The sequence below is a fragment of the Colias eurytheme genome, chromosome 2 (genome assembly GCF_061535395.1).
Source record: "Colias eurytheme isolate Ceu_HAF_F1 chromosome 2, ilColEury1 Martin Lab GWU primary, whole genome shotgun sequence".
Classification (NCBI taxonomy): domain Eukaryota; kingdom Metazoa; phylum Arthropoda; class Insecta; order Lepidoptera; family Pieridae; genus Colias; species Colias eurytheme.
In genome coordinates, this window is record NC_142981.1 from 873,605 (window position 1) to 890,511 (window position 16,907).

A 16,907-nucleotide genomic window follows, 5' to 3' on the forward strand; every position below is an offset into this window, starting at 1 on the left:
GACAAACAAACATCCATTCAAACTATTACATAACTAGATATATAAAAATACCCTTGAGACATAAAGACAGTAGGTACCTATACCTATTGTTTGCATTTCTCACAAGTGATGTGCAATTATCGATTATCGAGACATCGGTTGTTGACATCGAGTGTGTCTGCTAGTGATGTGGTTTATCGATTGTTTGTATTGTGCGGTATTCAGTTAGTTACGTGCTTGGCCCTTTTTGATTGCTCGATACTTGTGATTTTATATATAAATGATTTCTGATGAAAATGTTTTATTAGATAGGTACTTAGGGTAGTTTTAATTAAATAAAGAAAAATAGACCATACCTACTACCCATTTCAAAACTTTATAACAATTTAAATCTTACCTATAACCTAAGTACTTAGATAAATTTATAATATTTTGCTTAGATAGGTAGGTACTTAGGCACTTTCCTATGTAGGCAGGTACCTAAGTAGGTATATTAGGAATCTATATACCCACTTTTAAAGTGAAAATTTTTAGGCGTGCGAGAGCTAATTTCAAGGTCGCGTCATGGCAATCCACGTCATGGAGTAAGGCGACGATTTTTATATCTATGAATCTGACCAAAGAAGTTTCACTTCTGACACGAGTGCTCAGCATACACGCTCTTTTTTAAGTACCTACCTATGTATAAACCTTTTTGAAAGTCGGTTAAAACAAAGGTTATCCACCAGCTGACATCAACAAAGCCATAATTGAATCGGGACGAATAAAAAAACTAAAGCCACAAATATTCATATGTCTGTCTGGTAATACCCTCGCACTCGTTAAACACCTTTTGATGGTCGATAGAGCGTAAGAAGCGTCATTTAATCTAGCTTGATCATTTCGGTTGGGGATTTTGCGTAACATTTTAAGTTGTAAGAGAAAAGCGATTAATATTATCACTATAAATTCACATAAAATATAAATTCAGTCTTTTTAAATAGGTACCTACTTATTTACTTAATCATTTAATATTCACCACTATGCACTCTTTTGTATAAAAATTCTGGACTCCCGACATTCTTCGCGTGAACTCAATAAAGAGTTACTTACTACCTACCTAATACACAAACTAATGTTGGTATAAATATTTGATTGAAGTAGTTTCATCAAAATCTTTTCTGTAGTTTTCGCGTGACGGAATAACAAACATCCAGCTCCCAAAACTGTGCGATATACCTAGAGATTTTTTAAGGTCTTTTTCATATGTAATAACTTAATAAGAAATCGTTTCAACTCAGAACACTACACTAAATAGTAATTAATGGTTGCGTGTAATACTACAACTAGTGTAGTAGTATTTAGTTATCTATGGTAGTATAAACTACAAACGAAAGCAAACCACGCTTCAGCTTATGCCTTATCCCAAACGTCTCTGTGAAGGAGGCAGTAATGAAGTCCTACAATTTTTTATACAAACAAACAAATAAAATACACTCTATATCTATTGCAATAAAGTCTATTTTCCATCACACAGATTATATTTGTTTAGGTGCAATGATATCAATCTCCATTGTGCGAAACAAATTCGCCATAAAGCCACTGTAGAAAGTAGAAACCAGAAAACTGCACAATTAATGTCAATAAAGGTTTACCCTTTTGTTAAACGTTGGTTAAATTAAACACGGATTAAAACGAGTGTCTGTTTGCTTGTCTCAGACTGATACTATCTTATAAATAAGTATGGTACGTCTAGCATGTAATTGTCTCGTGAAAAAATGTTTGTTTTTTGCTATAATTTGCTAACTGGTTTTCATTGATTATTTTTAACCTTCATAAGTTTAAAAATAATTAGTGACAATATTCTCTTCAATACTTCTTCTCCTTTTTTTTCCAAGTGGCAACTCCCTTCTCTTCAATAAACGTTTCTTTTTCGTTAACAAACATAGTGGAAGTCATAATGATGGTAGGTATTTACCTACCTAATACCTAGAGGTAATAAGTTATAGCACGCACTATTATTGACTGATAACTTATTAAAAAAACTTAAACTCAATCTTTCAAACACAAAAGTGTATGAACCAAATGTATTTTTCCACAGACAATTTATTACAATTTACAATACATTCAAATATTCACCGTTAATTTTTCACAGGACGTTGAAAACCACAGCATCTGCCAATACATTGAAAACGTAATCCTACAATAATTACCCTTTCCAAAATTTACAGTTATCCTTTATGCAACCACAGATATATACAAACACACTTCATTAAAAAAAACCTTATCGCCGGACAGCATCACACTTTCCGATTAAATGGTTTTATTGCACACACATTGTATCACTTACTTAAGCCACAAACAATTAAATAAAGTACCACCGTATTACCATACTATAAGGTCGATATTGTTAAAAACAATCCACCAGGCCGGATGTTTAAAAAAACTGGACATTTAAGTCGTATTAACGAAGATAACAATCCAGATTCGAAATGCAGATTCTCTCCTGAGACAAGGCTGAATGCGGTTAGCCTTTGTCAAATTAAAAAAAAAACTTTTGGCGGGACTTCATTTTATGTTATCTGTATTCTGCAGTTTGTACAGCGATTCTGTAAATACTGTGTTTGTTAATGCAATTTGAAGAGGATTATTGCAATACTGGTTCCCACAATGTATTTGTACTTTGAAGAGATATTCGGTTAAGAATATAGTTAGTACACTTAATTCTTCATTACAAATAGCACCTTTGAGGACCGACGGATGTCTTTTTCACGATGAATTAAGAGGTAAGCTGTTATTGTTAATTTCTTTGAAATTTTGTAACAATTATAACGTATTATTAAAAATAGATTGTACTTGAACGACCAACAAATGTCGAGTAGTGATTGTCGAAGGTAATACATGGTTCCTTCCTTTTTAACTGGAATTTTACATCGGATTATCAGCATTAACTTCACTAAGGGCCGATTTTTCAATCGTTGGTTAAAATTTATCCGTCCAATAAAGTATTACACGAACATTTTAAAACGTCACCTGTATACTGTCAAATACGGAAAAATATAATATATTTTTGAAATTGTAGTTTAATACGTTATTCGATGAATAACTTTTAACCAAGGATTGAAAAATCAGCCCTTAAACTTCATAGTCAAAGATAGATCATTATTTCTTTCGTGTATAATTTTATTTTGTTTGAAACCTGTAAAATTGTTCACTCACGTGGTATTTGCGAAACAATGTATCTACGTATAATATGTGATGAATAAAACCTAATCTAACTCTTTTAGCCAGCTTGATAGTCTTGATACTCATTTTATATCCGAAAAAAAAGGGTTATGTGCATGTCTGTCGCGAATTTTATCACCCACCTTCGTACCCACTTTCGTATGTAACAAAGTAATATCACAGATAGTGTTGCCGCTCGATAGTCCACTATCGATAGTCTATCGATTAACTATCGATAGTTGGGGAAAAGCAATAGTATCGATAGCACTATCGATACTATCGATAGTGTCGATACTATCGATAGTATCGATAGTCCTATAAGCGTAAATACTATCGACACATAGCAATACCATCGATAGTATCGATACTATCGAAGCTCAATATCGAACGAACTATCGATACTATCGATAGTGTCGATACTATCGAAGCTCAATATCGAACGAACTATCGATACTATCGATAGTGTCGATACTATCGATAATATCGTCCCATCGATAGTGACCTTTTTCTCGATAGTATTGCTTTATCAATAATATTATAGTGGATGACAGAGAACTAGATGTTAGAACTAGATGTCTCTTTATTACAACGATTAAACCAAATACTAGTCTTAACTTTTAAACTGAGTCATAATATGGGTCGGTGGCACTGACTGACCCATTATACCAAGAAATCGTGAACAATACTATTGCACAATTTACTAGTATCGATAGCTCAAAACTATCGATAGTATCAGTACTATCGATAGTATCGATTGTAGTTGCAATATTCAGTAGCAATAGTATCGATACTATCGACAGTATCGATAGTATAGCAACTATTGGCAATCAATACTATCGATTTTATCGATACTATTGCAGTTCATCAATAGTATTCCATGATTAACGCTATCGATAGATATCGCTATCGATAATATCGATACTATCGATAGTGCTATCGATATTCTGACTTATTTTCAAGGTCAACTATCGATAGTCAAACTATCGATAGTTCGGCAACACTAATCACAGATAATATTCGCGTTTACAATATTGGAACAGATTTCTGCTACAATCGATTCATATAACATAATATATATTCATATCAGTAATTACGATAAAATAAGCAATTGAAATGTCTTTTTGTAATGTGAGGTAAATAGCTAAAATTTAATAAGAACAATTTTGTCTGGTTGTTGTAATTTGTTGCAATTATTTTTTTAAAGATACATACTTTTGACCTACTTATTTAGTTGGCAATACACTGATATCGTTTAGAATATGCTATATAAAGTATAAGTTATTCAATTTAATGCAGGCGAAGACGCTAGGCATCGGAAGATAGAGAATATTCTGAGACAACACAGGTTATTTTATGACTCTATATACCTACAAAAACAAAGTTTCCAAATTCTTAATACATTTCTTATTTAGGGTTGTCACCATTTTCATGATTTCAGACTGCACGCGTACCTATTAAGCAGTAAGCTACGAGCTTCAGCTGCCCAATCGATGTTCTCACGGAACTTACTTGCTCCGTGACCTGTCATACGGAGATTTTACTAGCAAGGGTTGCCACTTGCTAGTTTTTAATTTAGTATGTACCTAATTTTTGGATAATTTATGTATGAAATTATGTTAGCAATAAAGTGGTAAGTTTATTTTTGATTTGTAAGTAAAGTTCTTTTTGGAAGATTCACACATTACTTGTGTTGTGGAAACTTGTATTAGGATTTTTAAATATGTAAGTACCTATTTCTCTTTATTTAGTCTAGGCATTTTAAATTTACAAAAATTATAGATAGTATCTTTGTCCAATTACATAGTTACTTTATAACACGATTATTAATTATTATACAAAGCTAAAGAATGTTGGGTAAAACATTAATTATTTTATACAATTTATAACTCGTAGGTACCTTCAAATCGTTAAAATCCTCATCTAATATTGAATATTAAATTACGAAATTATTATTATATCCACAGTGGCAACCCTAACAGAAATAGATCAGGAAGTACAAGGGTGTGAGTATGACCTCAAGTTACAAACGCACCCCATACCATCATTCCTTACTTCTGCAATCGTCAAAAGAATTACACGCTATGAATCGATCGTCAACAAAAAAATCCAATAAATATCATACAATTGTATTTAAAGGGGTTTTAAATTTAATATAGGTCCCATTGGGGTTCAATAAGAGACAATTGAAATATATTTTCTGCACTTTTTTTGCTGATTGTCTTGAGACGTGGTGACGGATCGGTTTTTTTACGAACGCTACTTGCAGTTGTTAATTTTGTTCGGATGAAAAAATGTTTTGTGTGACATCGTCAAAGGCTTGTGAAAAGGACTTTCTCATTTTATATATTTATTAGCAGTTTTTTGTGTGGCTTTATTGATTTTTTTAATTAAATTGTACCATTGTAATACCTTAAGGTATAATTATGTTTATATTTATCTATATCGATGTAATACCTATGTACAATAAATTGTTGATGACGGAAGATGAATTAATTTATTAAAGCAAGATACAATTTTAACTAGAATGTCTGTGGTTATTAATGCAGATACCTACTGAAAGAATGTAGTAGGTAATTATTATAACTAACTTACTCGATAAATTGCCTTATGTTTCAATATTAGGCTTGATGATCGTTCTTATGAACTTATAAGTTTTATGTTATTTTTCAGTAGAAACTTATTTATAATAGTATTTGCACTATAAAATTGTAATAACAGTGTTGTTATTGTAACTGCATTCTTGCAAATAAATGTAATTTGAATTTAAAAATATAATATAGTGGAATACGAATTGTCTCAAAAACGTGTTAAAAATATGAATTTTCTAATAAATCTACTCAAAACCAGTTTTAAATAACTCCTTTCGCTCATAAATTAACTTCGTGTTTCTAAATTAATTTATTAAAATAATTTAATCATCAAGTCAAACAAGGATGTGATATTTAATTCAGAATCTAATAAATTTGACTTTAAATTTAAAACCAGAAACAGTTAATCCTACTAGTCCTACTAAATAAAACTACTTAGGTATATAAAAATAGGAAATTGTATTTATAACATTATTGGTGATGTATGTATGTTACTCTATAAAATAAAAATAGCTGGACCTATATGAAATTTGGTACAAACATAGATTATAGTCTTATACATAATGATTTTTCAGGATACCATGCGAGTTTTGCTACTTCTACATAATATGTGTAAACAAAACAAATTATTTCTGAAAATTAATTTTTTCAAGGTTTGAAATAGTCATATCTATACTAATATTATAAAGCTAAAGAGTTTGTTTGTTTATTTGTTTGAACGCGCTAATCTCGGGAACTACTGGTCCGATTTGAAAAATTATTTCGGTGTTAGATAGCCCATTTATCGAGGAAGGTTATAGGCTATATATCATCACGCTACGACCAACAGGAGTACAGCCACGGGGGTGAAACCGCGCGGAGCAGCTAGTTTTAAATTATATCCTCTAGGGTAAAAACACGTGTAAGATGAAACTACCAAATTCTGAACAATGATTTTAAGGCGTTATTCTATAGGTATCCTTCTTTTACATAATATATCAATGCTACTTGCATAAATTTCTGCATCAATCGTCAATGGCAATAAAAGTCATACATTCGAAAAATCCCGGAAGAAATCTGTATAATTTAGCCATAATAAGTTCGCGAATAGGGTTGACAAATAAAAGTATTTGTAGAACAGGGATGGTTGAAAGGGTGAAGTTATATTTAATGGTTAAGATGATAGTAAGGGGAAAGTGGGCGTTAGCACGTCAGTTTAACAAATTACTCGGAGACATTGCTAATATTAGCTTTTATTTGCTTTACAGGATTTACGATCATTCGCGCACGGTTTTGTGAGCAGTGAATGAAATAACGCTTTGTATAACGAATATTTTTATTGAATACTGGATGGAAAAACATTTGGAATTCTTCTTCAGTTGTATGAGTCTCTTACGTACATACAAAATATAAATATGTGAAGAAATTTGTGTAATTATATTGATATTGGAAGATAAGTAAAAGGTGTACCTACATCCTACGTAATAAAATATGCGTACGAATTATTAATTGCAAAAAATCGCTATACAAGGATACAATTTGAAGTCTAAATGAACGTCATCTGTTAAAAATCTGGTGCATTTTGATTATATGTACTATATTTAGGAAAATATCGTTTGAAATATCCTGTTTTAAATGACAATCCGATACTTATGCACTCAATATAAATACAGCATTACCGGGACATGCGTCGTTATTTTTAATCAATGGTCCTGCTCATAAAGTACTGTAAATACGCAATACACATCGTACAATATGAATAATTTAAGGCATTGACGTTAAGCTAGTTTACGCAGCCCTTGTAAAGGCGGACACAAACCGTGGCTAATTAAATCGCTTCATACAATGCGACAATATAAAGTAAACATTATTTATGGTGCGTGTTTTAAATCTCTTTTTATGGGAACTGTGGTTGCAGGTGAGGGGCTTACACCGGTCCGTGCCTGGCCGGTTTTGGAACCTAGTTAAAAACTGTCGATTTACAATTGTGTAGTAGTTAATTATGGGATAAGTACATTCAATTGTACAAAGTGCGCTAATAAGTTTGGGACTGTGTGAATTTATTCTTCTGAAATAGAAGGCAGATACGGCAGTCAAATACCAAAAGGACCAAAATACTTCATTTTGATGCTTAAAACATTATTTTGCTTTGAAAGAAGAAAAAGTTGGAGAGTATTTAGATAATATTTCTAGAATCTAATTATTGTTAGAAACATCTTCCAAAACACTAGAAATTTATCATAGCAATTCCGCACACAATCACATATGTTAACCATCTAATTTCAAACAAGAAAACCCTCTATTTAAACGTAACACTATACAACATCCCAAATGTTTAGTTTTCATTATAGACCATATGTATCTCTGTGGTCTTAATGAATCATCTGAAGGATAATATTGAACATATAGGAGTAAATTTTGTTACGTCATTGTGATCTTTCCCACGTTGCTACGGGAGCGAATAAAAACGCCTCTGGACCACTCCGCGTTATAAAACCCTTAATAAAGAAGCGATGCGCGGGCGCAACGTATATGTTGGGTTGGGAGATCAATCATGTGACTGTTTTGAGTATGTGTATTATACCTACTCGGAAGTTGATTACCTACTTGCATGTTTGACTTGGAATAATATGTCTCTTCATAGAAAAAAACTGTATCGTCCCAATGTTCTATGTTCATTTGAAATTTAGTAGATTGTAAATGACATAGGATGGATATAAGCTTACTCAGGAACATACTACCTGGGGATAACAATTCAGAGGTTTAGTTACTCCTATATGACCTATTGTAAACCTGTTGGAAAAAATCCCGTTTTTACCTTTGTATTTCATCATTACATTGAATACATTTGAATTAACATTAAAAGTGCAAACAAATCTTTTGCCACTTTTAGTTTCTATTTCTCCTGATTCATCTGCTTCCCTACCTATACTAACTTATACGACATTCAAAAATATCATTCCTCACACTTATAAAAGGTAAAAAAAATTAAAAATATAACCTTCATCGAAGGTAACACTCCATAATGACATGCGGCTAGCGGCTAGAACAAATATGATCGTACGCGCCATCTTTTTTTGGTTCCATTCAAAGGGAAGAGGTATGTTACTGTGCTCTCTTTCTAGCATAGTTATCAGGCTAGTGTTAGAAGGAGATAGACGTGGTGTGGGTGCCACGGTGTCTGCGACGGCCAGACAGACAGGCACCATTTGTGGTATTTATCCGATGCGTTTTTTGATTGTCCTTAAGTTGTTATGAATGTTGGTTGAAAAAATTGTTACCTGGGATAAAGGGATAGAGATAGAAAGCGAAACTCGTAATTTTATTCAAAGATGCAAGGTGCTTGTGTTAGGTACTTAATGATAAATGAATTTATCCATCCTTCAGCTATTGGGTAAATTAAACAGTGAAAACTGTAAGGTCATTTAATAGCACGATTAGGTCTTTATGGAAATTGATTCACAGTTATGTAAACATAAAAGTTAATATATATGTACTCAAACTTCTGCTTCACAACTTCTGCAAACAAAAGTATTATGCAGCATGTCAACGAAATTTTACTACTAGAAGAAGTCTCTTAAAAAAATCGCAGAAAATATATTAATATTTTTTCCACAATTATATTTTATACACTTTAACTAAAGTGTCAAACTAATATCCAAACAGAAATGATTTCAATAAATAACAACGGATGTACGCATGGTCAATGGGCATGCTCTAATCGTAATCAAATCAAATTATGTCCAGTCGATTACACTTGACACGACGACACCAACATATGTCTGTTTGTCCATTACTACATAATTGTTATGAAGTGATTATTACGTATTGCTTAGTGATAGACGCATCTGTTTCATATAACTCATTTTTAGTATTAATTCTGTTTTGTAAATCGATTCAGTACGATCCCAGTGTGATAAATATTAAATATGCTGTTTTTGTGTGTGTAAAAAGCTTAATTATTTTTTAAATTTGTTAACACTGCTTCGACAAACATTCTTCGTACATTCCTGTAGACCTCAATAAGAAACCTAGTGGTGCCCTTTGGATATCATGTCACAGTCATAATCTTAATAAATAAAAGCACTAAACCGTTTAGAAACTGGTACATTTCAAGATCCTCAATATACCAGTCCAGTATTCAATTAAGGTCCATTAAAAATCGGTAAAAGAATAAACGATACTTGCATCGGTACAAGCATCCCTTTGACCGGACCAAAGGGAGGGCCGTGAAGGGCCCTTAACTGATAAACCGTTCCAAAATACTGATTTACCGGATCAAAAGTAAGCCACTTATGCTCTCACTTTAACTATCGGCTTCGTTTATGGCGATACATTTGATGTTTTTGTTGGCTTGAACACAAATTTTTGGCATTTTTATTATTCAATCACAGGCTTGAACATATGTGATCAATTTCTTGTCGATTCTAAATAAACACATTTGATAAAATTAGACCAACGATAGGCTAAGTCTTAGGAAAAGACAGGCTATTTATGAAAAAAGTGCTGCAGTTAGAAAACTTTATTTTCTTGTATGATCTGGATCTTATAAGAATACTGGAGATCTCCTAGATGACATAAATCCATTTTCTTAGTAATCAATTGGATAAATGGACAATAGTAAGGAAGTGGAATAAATCTATTAGATTTTATCTTAGGCAAGATGGTTGCTTGAAGTAGTTGGCTAGTAAACAGTAGTACTTAGATAAAATACTGGTATCAATCGGCTCACACGAAATATCAACAATAGGCAACCAGCCTTTTACTTCAAAGTCTTGGCTAACAATATCGTGTGTCTAGTTGAACAAAGTCATCATGCACCTAAAATTCATCATGCACTAGTTCTGTTCCTTCACCCACGTTCCTTTAGAAACGGGTTCTCACCTAATTTACATATCTTTGTATGACTCCATTGTGAAGACGAGGATGGATATATGTTCTCAGTTCCGTATGAAGTTGGTCACGCACCAACGCCTTCACAGAGGGTTGATAAAACACGCGATAACAGTTTATTGAATGCCGTAAAGCCATGTTTCAAATTAAGTTCTGTAATGAATATTAATATTATGTCTACATTAATTTATGGGGTTTTATCGTTTGTGGTCGAAGATCATGTTGCTCGAGGATATGTTAAATGGGAAATAAATATGTAAGGAATTTAAATCTAGTCTGTAATGTTATAAACGCGCAATTTCTAGAAATAAATTTTCTCAATATTGATCATTTTAATTTTTAATAAATATTCCATTTAACAACTAATTTTTATCTCTGAGAGTAAGCTTCAAAGTGACCATAATTTTTTTTTTAAATCTCAATTAGACAACCTTATTAACTACCATACGTTTCTTTTATACAAAACTTGAATGCACAGGTTAACCACGCGTTCCATCCCACCACCTCACATGATACGTAAAATATTTCTCCGAAACGTTTGTCATTGATAGTTTTTTTAGCGTCCCTTTGTGTCCAGGATATAAATTTCTACAAACTCCATCTTTCAACAATGCACTATCGTTGGCATTTAATATCGAACACACGACGGAATAAATAATGCCTCTCGAGCTATTTGTTCGATGGTTCCAGACTGTCTGGACAATATTAATAGGACGGTTCCATTCATGGCTCATATTTAACCGTTTTAAAGCCTCGCGTTGTAGCTATTTTTTCTATTGTTGTGGGACTAAAGAGAAATAGCGTCGTTTTGTCAATAACATGCAAACTATTTAAGGCGGAACGAATTTGAGGTTAGATGGAGAAACAGGTTTGAAGTATGAAATAATCGTTCGATTTGTTCCATGCTGAAGTTGGTAAAATATTTGTAAATTATCGCATAATTTAGTCTAAGTATTTTCAGTTGCAGACGAGTTTTTCGAGATGGTCGATTGGATTGTCGGTCGGATTGTTAGTCGCTTTTTCAGTCGATCGCAATTCTAACTACGCCAAAATACTATTAACCTCCTTTCGACTCAATACCATTACTATAGGCATTGCTACACTAGAACTCAATTCTAATAAATTAGCACTAGCAGAATAGCAATGTATCCGGAGTGGAGAGAGGCCCATTTCAGAGACAAACAATTATAAAATATAGAAGTAACGGCATTGAGAGCAGCCATTGTACGTTCTCTCATTGTGGCCGAGATGAGTTCGGGAATTGAAATTTAATGGGAATATCAAATGAAATTCACAGAGGCATTCTTTGAACGATTCTTGTGATAATGGCGACTGTAATGAATAGATTTGTATTCATTTATACCTTTTCATCGTGTAAAATTAAACTTTGTTATAATTGGAGATGATGGGTAAATAAGTGCGAAAGTACTAAAGCATGTAATAAAGAAAATAGAATAATATGTTAGCTTGATCTAATTCTGAAAATACAGTGGTTATTATTTCTAAATCTAATATCTAATCTATATATATAAAAGAAAGTCTGTATGTTCCAACACTTATAACTCGAGTTCTACTGAACCAATTTTCATGGTTTTAGATTCGTTGGATTTGTCTCCGTCCAGAATAGAAGAATAAATCATAAAAACAACAAAAACTAGACGAATAAATATTTTCCCAAAATTTTGATTTTCGTACATGTCAATCATTAGTTGTCAATCCTGTCAAATACGGAAAATAATGTTTGACATTCATGCGTTCAAAAATCTGTAAAATAATAAAAAATTAAAAAGGGTGAATAAATATTGTTTGTATTTATTTTAAAATCAATTATTAAAAAGTGCAATAAAAGCAGATACATAAAAATTCCTCAAATGTTTGTGTTTACGCGTGTTTTCAGGAATTAATAAGGTATTTTTGGTGGGGAAACTAACCAAGAAGTTTAGTTCGATTAATTATTAAAAAAATTCTATAAAAATGTAAAAATTCTGACAATTATTTGTTGCGATTTCGTCGACTGCGTCAACAATATTGCTATCAAATTGCTATAAACAAGCTAAATTGCGTTTTGAAGATTACATCTATTTATGCGATGCAATTAGCACAGAAGAAGGTGCAGAAAATGTTGGTCTATTGATTATTTTACCGGCGACATACACAGGTAGCCCAAGTGAATATGCGCAAGATGCAATGACATAATAATATGTTCGTCATTATGGTCGGCCAGATTTATTCATTACATTTATATTATGTAATCCGAAATGGATGGAAATTATTCAACTGCTGCTTCCCGGACAAATATCAAGTGGTCGGCACGACATCACCACGCGTGTTTTCAAGCAAAAAATCCGATCACTGATGAGTAGGTACATTAATGGAACTCATCTTTGGGATTATGCAATGATGGATGTATTCAATCGAATGACAACAATCTGGCATGCAGCATGCACACATTTTAATTTGGTTAGTCGAAAGGATTCGGGCAGATAAAATATATGAGTGTGCGGGGATTGCTAATCCTGAAACCGATCTAGACCGACATAACGTTGTTATCACGAATATGATTCAATGGACCGTGTGACACCATCAACCACCAATCACCATGCATGGTTGACAGTGAGTGTACCAAAAGGTATCCACGAAAATTGATGGCAGAGACCATCACAGGCAACGATGGTTACCCACTGTATCAGCGTCGATCGCCCAATGATAATGGTAAAATTATTATCACAACTAAAGTGAAACGAAACGATGGCGTGGTCGATAACAGTTAAAGAATGAAAAGAGTTAATCCATGCTGCACAAATTATTAAAATTCAGTCATTTTTCTCTGAGACGTGTTTGAAGTAATAAAATTAAATACTATTACATATCAATCCATATAAATATTTATTTTGTATCATTGTATTACGTTCATCAAAGCCTAAATTAGTTCAGCTAAAAGGTAACACAACATTCATTGACAGGGCGGTACAAAGTTCGCCGGGACAGCTAGAAAAAAAAATATACAGGGTGTCCCACTGTTGGTATACTAAGCTCAAAGGAGGTTATAGTTTTGCATACGCTGAGTACGTAAAAAATAATTAAAAAATTCCAGATTCATTTTTTTTTCAAATAGATGAATTCTTAAAACTCTATGTGTACACCCATAACAAGCGAGCCGCCCAACTTTGCCACCAGCACGTGAGCTATCGTTTAAGATTATGTTTTCATAGATAAAATGCTCATATAAGAGAAGCGGTATATGCCGGCTGCGCGAAGCTAGAGAAGAAAACATGGATTTTCAGGAAAAATTTAGCAAAAAAATTTGTACGTAATTTTTTTTTTAAGTATTTTTTACGTGATCAGTGTATGCAAAACTACAAGTTCCTTCGCGCTTAGTATACCAATAGTGGGACACCCTGTATATAAAATATATATTTTATAAAGGCGAAAGTTTGTAAGGATGTATGGATGTATGGATGTTTGTTACTTTTTCACGTAAAAACTACTGAACCGATTACAATGAAATTTAGCACACATACAGTGGTGGTCACATAATTAAAGACACTAAGAGCATTTTATACTACACAAGACACTTCTCTCAACATTTTTTTTACACTACCATTGGAACTTGTTAAATAATCTTAAAATATTCAGGTATGTGTTGTCCAATGCTAAACTAAATTTTATCTACAAAACTTGTCGGTTTGTTAGATTTTAATCGGTTCATCCTTACTACTAGCAGTTTTAACCTAGCAAAGGTCTGGCCATATAATTAAAGACATTAGACTCGCTTATGAGAAATATAAAAAAATATTATTTTAATGAGATTATTTTTCCAACACAAAATGCCTGACGTATTTACAAAACATTTTTACACTTTTCAATATTTGGTTGCATATCCTTTGGCAGTAATGACGATTTACATCTCTTGGGCATTGAAGCAACTAATTTTGTACAAGTTGCATCACTAATTTGGTTCCATTCTTCGAAAATGCTTTGCAAATTTAGTCGACGTTTGATGACCGCTTTGCCGCGACTTCCTTCTTTCTTGATTCCATAAGTTTTCGATCGGATTTATATCCGGACTGTGGGGGGGAGGGCAATCCAAAACAGTTACAGATTGGTTCCTTAACAAGCACTTCACTACTTTTGCTGTGTGCTTAGGAACATTATCGTGTTGAAAAGTCCAAACAAAAGGTAAAATTTCCTCCGCATAGGGCAGCATGGATTGCTCTTAAATATACTTGTACTGGAATTTATGCATGTTGCCTTCTGTCTTTTTGACAGGTCCAACACCAAGTCCAGAAAAACAGCGCCCACACATTGATATTTCCACCCCCATGTATGACTACCTATTAATGTATCTTGGATCCATTTCCTTATTGAGATGGCGTCTTACATATTGTTTTCTGATAGAATTAATCCTATTAATCTTAGTTTCATGCAAAAACAGCACATGTTTCCATTCTCGTTCAGTCCAGTGTTCGTATTTTGTAGCAAAGTCAAATCTTGCCTTCACATTTTGTTTTTTCAAAAGTGGTACTTTCCGAGATACTCTTCAGTGCAAGTTTTCCTCACACATTCTCCGTCTAATTGTCCTTGCAGACACCCCCTTCAAGCCTGCTGCACCATACAACTCTGAACTGTATCAGTTCCGACACTTTTAATGGATCTTTTTTAGCCAAAAACACCATTTTTGAATCTTTCGCCCGAGTATTTTCACTTGGTTTTGCTTTTCTGAGTACGTTTTCGGTCGTGTGGAACATCTTGACATGTTTTATAGCATTCATAACCATATCCTTGGAACATTTTAATTATCATGGAAGTTAAAAATAATTTTTCTTGTGGACGAGTCGCAACTCTTGTTTTTAACCATAATAATTGATATTAAAACAATTAAACATATGAATTTTAATTTTAAAAATTAAAAATACTCAAAGAAATTATGGATTGTCAACGATTTATGAAATTACGCGGCAAAACGAAGAAAAGCACAATGCTGTTTCTTTTTATTTAAAAAAAATTATAACTCATTTCTTGTTGTCTTTAATTAAGTGGCCAGCTACACGTACGGAAACAAAGTTTGTGTTACATTCCCACAGAGAGCAAGTGCCGAAACTAACAAGGAATATAACTATTTTTTATCCCTCATTTTAAAGAACATATTGTCTTGTATGGTTTAATAAAAATAATACTAGATTAAATACCTTTTTCAGGTAATTGTACTTCCTAATGTAAATCTTTTATGGTCAATTAGGGGGTGTCTTTAATTATGTGACCACCACTGTATAGAGGGTAACTTGGATTAACACATAGGATAGGTTTTATCCCGGAAATCCCACGGGAACGGGAACTATGCGGGTTTTCCTTTGAAAACGCGGGCGAAGCTGCAGGTGGAAATCTAGTTCTTCATAAAATTCCATAGGTAATTCTTATGATTTATGGAATCTTACAGTTTAAGTTTGGAAAAAGAGAAACATAATATTATTTCTATTATTTATTTTTATTCCCTGATTTACACACTAGTATAATCACAGGTATAATTTTTATCCAGGAATGTAAAAGGGAAAACTTGGTTACATTCAACGCTGAACCAGGGAGGTTTTACTAGGAAGGATCTAGTAACAAGAATACAACAAAGAAAATGAAGTTATATTCGGCAGTTATCTTATCATACACGTTTTCCTTTGTTATAATTTTTGTCACTATGCTGTAATACGAACATAAAATGTAAGTATTTCAACGTAATATGCTCTGATAAGAAAAATATGTATCCATGAATACCAATGAATCGATAACTTTAATAATTTATTGAAAAATGCGAGAACATTAGAAGAATTTTTACAACCATAATTAAAATAGTACATTGGGTATTAACAAAAATACGCAAATTATATAATATTCTATTAGAAGACACGATGTTCACTGATCCTGACGATGGACTATTAGATCAGCTCAATAGTAGGTACTGAATAACAAGGAAAGGTGAGTGCGTCATAAATTGGCTTCTTAAATTCAATGCTAATCATTTACTCGTTTTCATTGAAATTTCATCATCAGAATCTGACAAGATATGGGACTGGGATGGGACTTCATAAAAAAATAGATACCGACGAACGAAACCTCATTTTTGCTAATCGGTTAAAACAAATAACAATGAATCGACAATTTTAATAATTTTATGAAAAATGCGAGAATATTTAAAGAATTTTAACGAACATACTTTAAATAAAGTATATAAGGCATTTGTTATTAAATATTAGTAAAAATCCAGGAACGACG